Source organism: Grammomys surdaster, unplaced genomic scaffold (assembly GCF_004785775.1).
Source record: "Grammomys surdaster isolate TR1022 unplaced genomic scaffold, NIH_TR_1.0 150, whole genome shotgun sequence".
In the NCBI taxonomy this organism is placed as follows: domain Eukaryota; kingdom Metazoa; phylum Chordata; class Mammalia; order Rodentia; family Muridae; genus Grammomys; species Grammomys surdaster.
In genome coordinates, this window is record NW_021604608.1 from 18,650,646 (window position 1) to 18,657,007 (window position 6,362).

Here is a 6,362-nt window from a genome sequence, read left to right on the forward strand (position 1 = left end):
ATTTCCCAGCTTCCCTTGCTTGTAGACTACAGAAGTCTTTTCTACCCCAACAAGGGTCTGCAGCATCTCCTCTGTAGGCATTTTGGCTATCCACATGTGTGAATGACAAAGATACCCTGTTGTCCCACCTAAGGTCAGAGCAAGCCTTTCTTTCTGCTTTCTGTCTCTCCACAGCTGCTTTAATAATCTGACAACCACGAGAACTAGATTTCACTTCTAAGTTGCTTGGTCTGTGCTAGTCTGTCACACCCACCGAAAACTAAGTTAAATAATTACATACATACAATTAAATACAGTGGTAAATTTAATTGTATGAGTAAATTATACCACCCAGAGTTGTATCCAAGACATGCTATACATTGACATCTGTGGAATGGATAGTTAATTCACAGTGACCCTGGATGATTTCTATAAAGACAAAACTATTTGACTTCAATGCTGTTGACTCTAAAATATATCTATGAAGTCCGCTGGTTTTCTAATTTGAGACTTATCCGGAAATGATGAACGTCTCTGTCCATTTGGTTGTAATATGCTTAGCAAACAGGGCTTAATGTTTAGGCTTTTATCTCCCACAGGGCCTGACATACAGTAAGCGGTTCATTATTCAGTGACTGTGTAGACCACACCCACATACACACCAACTCAAGCATATTTCTGTGCTACTAAAGGTTTTTTGTGGGCACAGATTCAATAGTTTGTTTAAACGTTCAACTGAAGTACAAACAGAACATACAACACAGTGTATACAATGCATATCAAAGCGTATGAGTTTGTACTCATCAGACATCAAAACCCACAAAGGTGACTGATAACGCAGACTGTCTGGGAGAGGTTTGCAGTGTTTAATTGAACAGTACTCAGGAAGGAAATAGCTTGTTCTGCTATGGATCTCCGAGCTAGAAAGAAATAGAAACAGGTTTAGATAAAATGAGCTAGAAAGAAATAGAAACAGGTTTAGATAAAATGTTGTAACTGTAAAATCAATTCAGAGAGGAAACGTCCCAGAAGCGATTCTCAAGAAGTTTGGCTTCATGATGTGACATCTGAGAAAGAATGGGCAAATAGACAGGCCGCTCTACTCCAGTATTACTTAGGAGCCAGTGGGGGAGTACACAGTGAGCCATGTGACTCTGGAGAGCCAGTCACGGAAAAGAGAGCACCCATAGATCTCAATGGGATTTTTCTCAGTGCTATTCAAAGTCAGTCCTTTCACTTGTTAGACGGCAGGTGCCATTTTCTCTGCAGTCACAGATGGTCTAAAATCCCAGCTCCGTCCGAAGTCCCTTCTACTTCCCTTTGTCCCAGAGACCCACTAGAGAACCCCAGATTCTTCCTGATGCCCACTCTCCAACTCCCAACCTGGTCATTTCCTCTATGCCCCCATTTGCTTGATTTGATTTATCTGCTTGATTTCTGCAAATGAAATTCCTACTGGATAGGGTTGTGCATAGATCTTCTTCAAGGCCCTCCAGGAACCTTGCCCATCTTCTTTCCACTCCATCCTCCATAAGAACTCTGTTGAGGTCGGACTTCCCACTGCTTCATCCTGTGGAGGTCCCCCTCAGCCTCTTGTGCTACCTCCATTTCTCCTGTGTGTAGCTCTTCCGGCTCCCTCTCCTATCCTGCCTTTATCTTTTTCGTTACCCTTAAAAACAGAGACATGGGTCGTTTTGGTTTAAGGGATTTCCTAGATAGAAAGCATACAGACTCCTGAAAGTTCAGAGTTGACACAGTCCAGAGTGCTAACAAGAGAATCGTGAGTTCAAAGCCAGCATGGATTAAGTGGCAGATTCCAGCTTTGGTGACATGACAAGACAAACAAAAACCTGATCTAAAAGAGGAACAGACTATTTTCCAGACTGATCTGACAGCGGGTGCTGCAACCATTGACCAATCCCACCCAGCCTTTAAGATTAGACAATGTCACACACAGATAACACTGAAGAGGCATAGCATGGAACCCTAGACAGAGCAATACTCAGGCAGGAGAGGAGGTAGAAGAATAAGGAACTCAACCACCAGACCATCAGATGCAAGCTAAAGGGCCTTCGAAAATCAAGTAAGCACAAATAGAATAAAGAGAACACTACGCAGACAACAAGGACTCAGACCACCTCCCTGCAGCCACTGGCTCAGAGAGGCACTGATCAAAGCCAAGGTCAAGATGCTTTCTGAATTCTTTCCCACAGTAACAGTCATGTGGGGAAGCAGCCTGCTATGGTGGCCTATGGTTGGCAATAGCGCTTATAGTATGAGAACTCTCACCAAGCCAACCCCGAAGTCCACAGGTCTTGATGATTTTCAATGGTATTGTATTCTTTTCCTCATTGGCTGGGTTGTAGAGCATTCCCCACGGCATTCCTTCCATGAGGCTCTTAGACGGTGAGCTAGCCCAGAGAAATCCCATCTTACAGAGAAGAACGCCAGCAAAAGATCCCCTCTTCCATAACCTGGACTGACCAGGCATCAATCACTGTGTCTGCCAATGCTGTTACAGAAACAGGGGAGGATGGTGCTGGAGAGCCCAGCTGCCGGCTACCACTTGATCAAGCTGTTTGAGATTTGCTGCTGTCAGCTTTCTTATTTATAAAATGAGGATGCTGGAAAGGATAAGTCATTTTTAAACCTGGTTTTGAGTAGGCGAATGATTTTTCAAACTTCGCTTGACAGCGTGTACCTTCCCCATCTTTTTTTGTCATAAGAACAAGGAGCTCATGGGAGAGGACAGATGAAGGTAGAGGTGCAGACTGAGCAGGGGTGGGGGCTATAGCATCACTTAGCCTTGCTATACCCACGCCCCCATGGCCATCCCAAAGCACCTCCAGAGAGGCTGGAGGAACCTGGAAAGAGACTAAGACTCTTAATTAGAAGTTTCCTTCCTTCCAGCCCAGATTTTAGGGATGCTCTACGTAAGATTTTAGTTAATATTCTGTATAAGATTCCTGCTCCGAAGTGGCCTCAGCTGCAGGACAGTGACAAAAAATTTGAATTGACCTGTAAACTTCTTTCCTGGTAGCTATTTTTCCATAGTGTTGGGATGTGCTACACAGCCTGCTGAAGGAAAAATTGCCCACTGATATAATAGTAGCATGAAGGTTATACGGGTAACCAACCACTTTCTGATTGGCTTCTGAGGCTTGTTCTATAGGAGAGACTTCATGCCAGTACTATAAACATGGCCAGAAGTTCATGGCCCTGGAGGTCATAGGCCCTAGGGGGGAGCCTACTCCTGTTGTTTTGTTAAATGGACATGTTATCAAACTACCTCCTAAATATTTAAATATTTGTATTTATACCTACAGATTGGGTATAAATCTGGCCAGAAGAGCTTCTTTCTGCCATACATAGGAATTAAGGTACAGACTCATAACTGGTCAAGGTGCTGAGAAAAAGTATTACTGTTGAGTGTTCAGCCCTAAACCAGACAACTATATCTATTAAACACACACACACACACACACACACACACACACACATGGGTCCCAGAGAACTTCATGGAAAGAGGAGAAGAAAGAATGGAAACGCTGGAGCATGAGGCAAGTACTGTGAAATGATGTCCGAACTTCATGAACTATACTCTCCAGGCCTCCAAGGACTTCCTTGCCAAATGCCTGGTCCCCGTGGCGTCACTGTTTGTGTCAGATATTTTGTCATGGGGACAAGAAATCTATACAATTCCCCTCCCCAGTCCAAGCTCAAGAGATCTTTGGGTGTCTTCTGATGATGTGTCTTTGGGTGCCAGCCCTCTGGGCTGCTCAGGCCTTCCTCCCAATAACTGATGTCAGACTTGAAGATGTTACAGATCCTCTGAGTGTCAGAAGGAAGGAAGCATAGACAAGTGGAGAAAGCTCTAGCCGGGGAACCAGAGGCACTTGCCTTCAAATCTGAGTGTCTACACTTTCCAGATGTGTGACCTTGGACAGATCATTGAGCTCCTCTGAAGCATGCATTTCTCCAGGCCTAAAACCGGATGAAAGTAAGCAGGCATTTACAGTTAGTGTCACATTCACTTCTGTGGCCCTACTCTGTCACTGCCTCAGCTCTGTCTCTGGTATTCTGCTGGTCAGGCCCTGAGCCTGGTTCTTTTCCGTCTTCCCTCTGCTCTGAAACTTCTCAGCCTAAAAGCTGTCCCAAGGCTGTGGCTTGTGATGCTTGGTTCTCACCTGGGGATAACAGAAGGCAACGCCTGAAAAAAAGGGGGGGGGGCATCAGCCAACTAGAAGAGAAGGCACCGAGACTCAGAAGAGGGCACTCAAGGAAGGGGCTTTGTGCATGGATTTCCTTCTTGGAATGTGGAGAAGCTTGTTTAAAACCCTGGATATTGCCCTTCGGAGACTATCCTTCAAAGACCAGCTGAGCAGTTTCTAGGAGTCAGACGCCCTGGGGAGAAATTCAAATGAGTTGATGAGTGACGACTGTGTGAAGAGGTTTAATTATGAGTAACCCATAATAGAGTGGGGGCTTTGACAAACCCAAGCTTCAAGTGGCTAAAAATAGATGTGACAGACTGCAAGGAAACGAAGAAAAAAAAAAACCTGGAGAAGGGGCAGTGCCACACCCACTTACATCAGTCACAATCTCCCAATCAAGTTGGTCATCAGGACTCCAGAGAGGCATAAATAACAGGTGCCTGGAGCCGATCTCACTCTGCTGGGCATTTAAAAAAAACAAAAACAAAAAAAGCCGGTGTCATGTAACCCAGGCCAGCCTCCAACTTGCTATGTATCAGACGGTAACCTTGACCTCTGATCCTACTGCTTCTGGTGCTGGGATTCCTGGCACGAACCACCATGCCAGGCCTGCTGGGTTTCAGTCTCTGCAAGTTGGCTGGTGTTACAGTTTTCAGTGTGTACACCCAAGACTACTAGACTAGGCTATCCCTCAAACATTTGTAATTTACTGGCTAGTTCAGTTGTTTATAAGCTCTGGCTTGTTACAATGTTGACACTTTTAATTAAAATTATTGCAATCTCCTCTTCAGTGTAGCCAGTGCTTTCTAACACCCCATCAAAGGCTCATACAACCAACCACAGTTAAGGCAGAAAGATCTTGAGTAGCGATAATGTTACATTAGTCCCTTTTCTCCTTCAGCACAGATGTCCATTCAATTTGCCTGGAGAAATTTAATAGAAATATATCTTTGCCTTGTGTCTTTTGTGGATAACCCTTTCAAATGACTTTGCCACCAAAAAAAAAGGCATTTTCGTTTTTAAATTTTCCTACCAATAGAAATCTAAATGCCGAAGGTAGTTTCTTCTTGATTGAAATACTATTACTGTAAAACTGGATCTAGAAACTTCCAACAAAGTTTGAAAAACACCAGACACGGAAAGTAAAGTTCTAGTAGAAATTGCTTAAGGAAAATGATAGAAGCTGATGTTTATTCTAAGTAGTAATTAATCATGTAACTGCATAATGACTTAATTGACGAAGTTACTTAAATAATACATTAACAAATATATGATGATGTAATTAAACGCAATACTAGTGATTAATTACAGTAATTAGTATTCATCAACAGGACAGGATCATTTACTCCTTTTTTTGGTACATAAAAGCTAAAGCAAATGTGTTCACATATGTGAATGCAAGAACAGCAGGAGTTCTGTGAGGTAATACCTCTCTGTTTTTTGAAGTCCTTCTGGGTTAAAACACAAGGTTATTCTGTGCCCAAGCACAAGGTTATTCTGAATACTTTGCAAGTATCAGTCTGGGTTTGCTGAAATAACTCTGTAGGCTTCCTGTCTTCTGTAGAAAGATGGAGCCCCCTCCTCACCTGCACAAGCTGGGGGAATACCTTCATTTCAACCTGTGCACAGGGATTGAACCCTCTCTTAGCATGCACAGGGGTGGAACCCTTTCTTTAGTGCATGCTTGGTGAGAGCTATATCACAATTTCTAGTTGCTTTATTTAGGGCTCTGAAAGCTGTTTGCACACTGAAGCATTACACTCTGGGCAGAGCCTATACAGGTCTGATGCTTAAGACCAACAGCTCCTTAGGAAAGTGTACTGTGGTGGACCTCGGTGGTTTTTAAGTGACTTCAAAACCATTCATGTCACCGACCTTTAAAAAGCCCTTTCCTGCTGGGGTGGAGGGCACACATGCCAGCCTTGGCTGTTTAAAACCTGACCATATTAGTCAGGGATGTCTGTGAGCCTTGTGTGGGACACAGAGGAAATTTCTTTCTAAACAAGACCTGTCAGAAAAAAACCTGTGTGGACTAGGCAAGGGCAAGAGACGTGAAGGGCCTATCCAGAATTCAAGAACCCAGAGAAGCAAGCCTAAAACACTCAGGGGACTTGTGTGGTGGGGACATTTGTCAACAAGGAAGAAAGGCTGAGAGGCTGTTTGCTGCTG

At 43.9% G+C, this 6,362-nt stretch overlaps 1 long non-coding RNA gene across 1 annotated transcript; it reads right to left on the reverse strand.

The window, feature by feature from the left end:
* Positions 1 to 4,268: 4,268 nt before the first annotated feature.
* On the reverse strand, positions 4,269 to 4,655 carry LOC114619449. The gene is made up of 2 exons (XR_003711151.1): positions 4,570 to 4,655; positions 4,269 to 4,383 (listed from the first exon to the last, which is right to left on the reverse strand). It is a non-coding gene; the product is annotated as an uncharacterized LOC114619449 (long non-coding RNA).
* Positions 4,656 to 6,362: the final 1,707 nt, after the last annotated feature.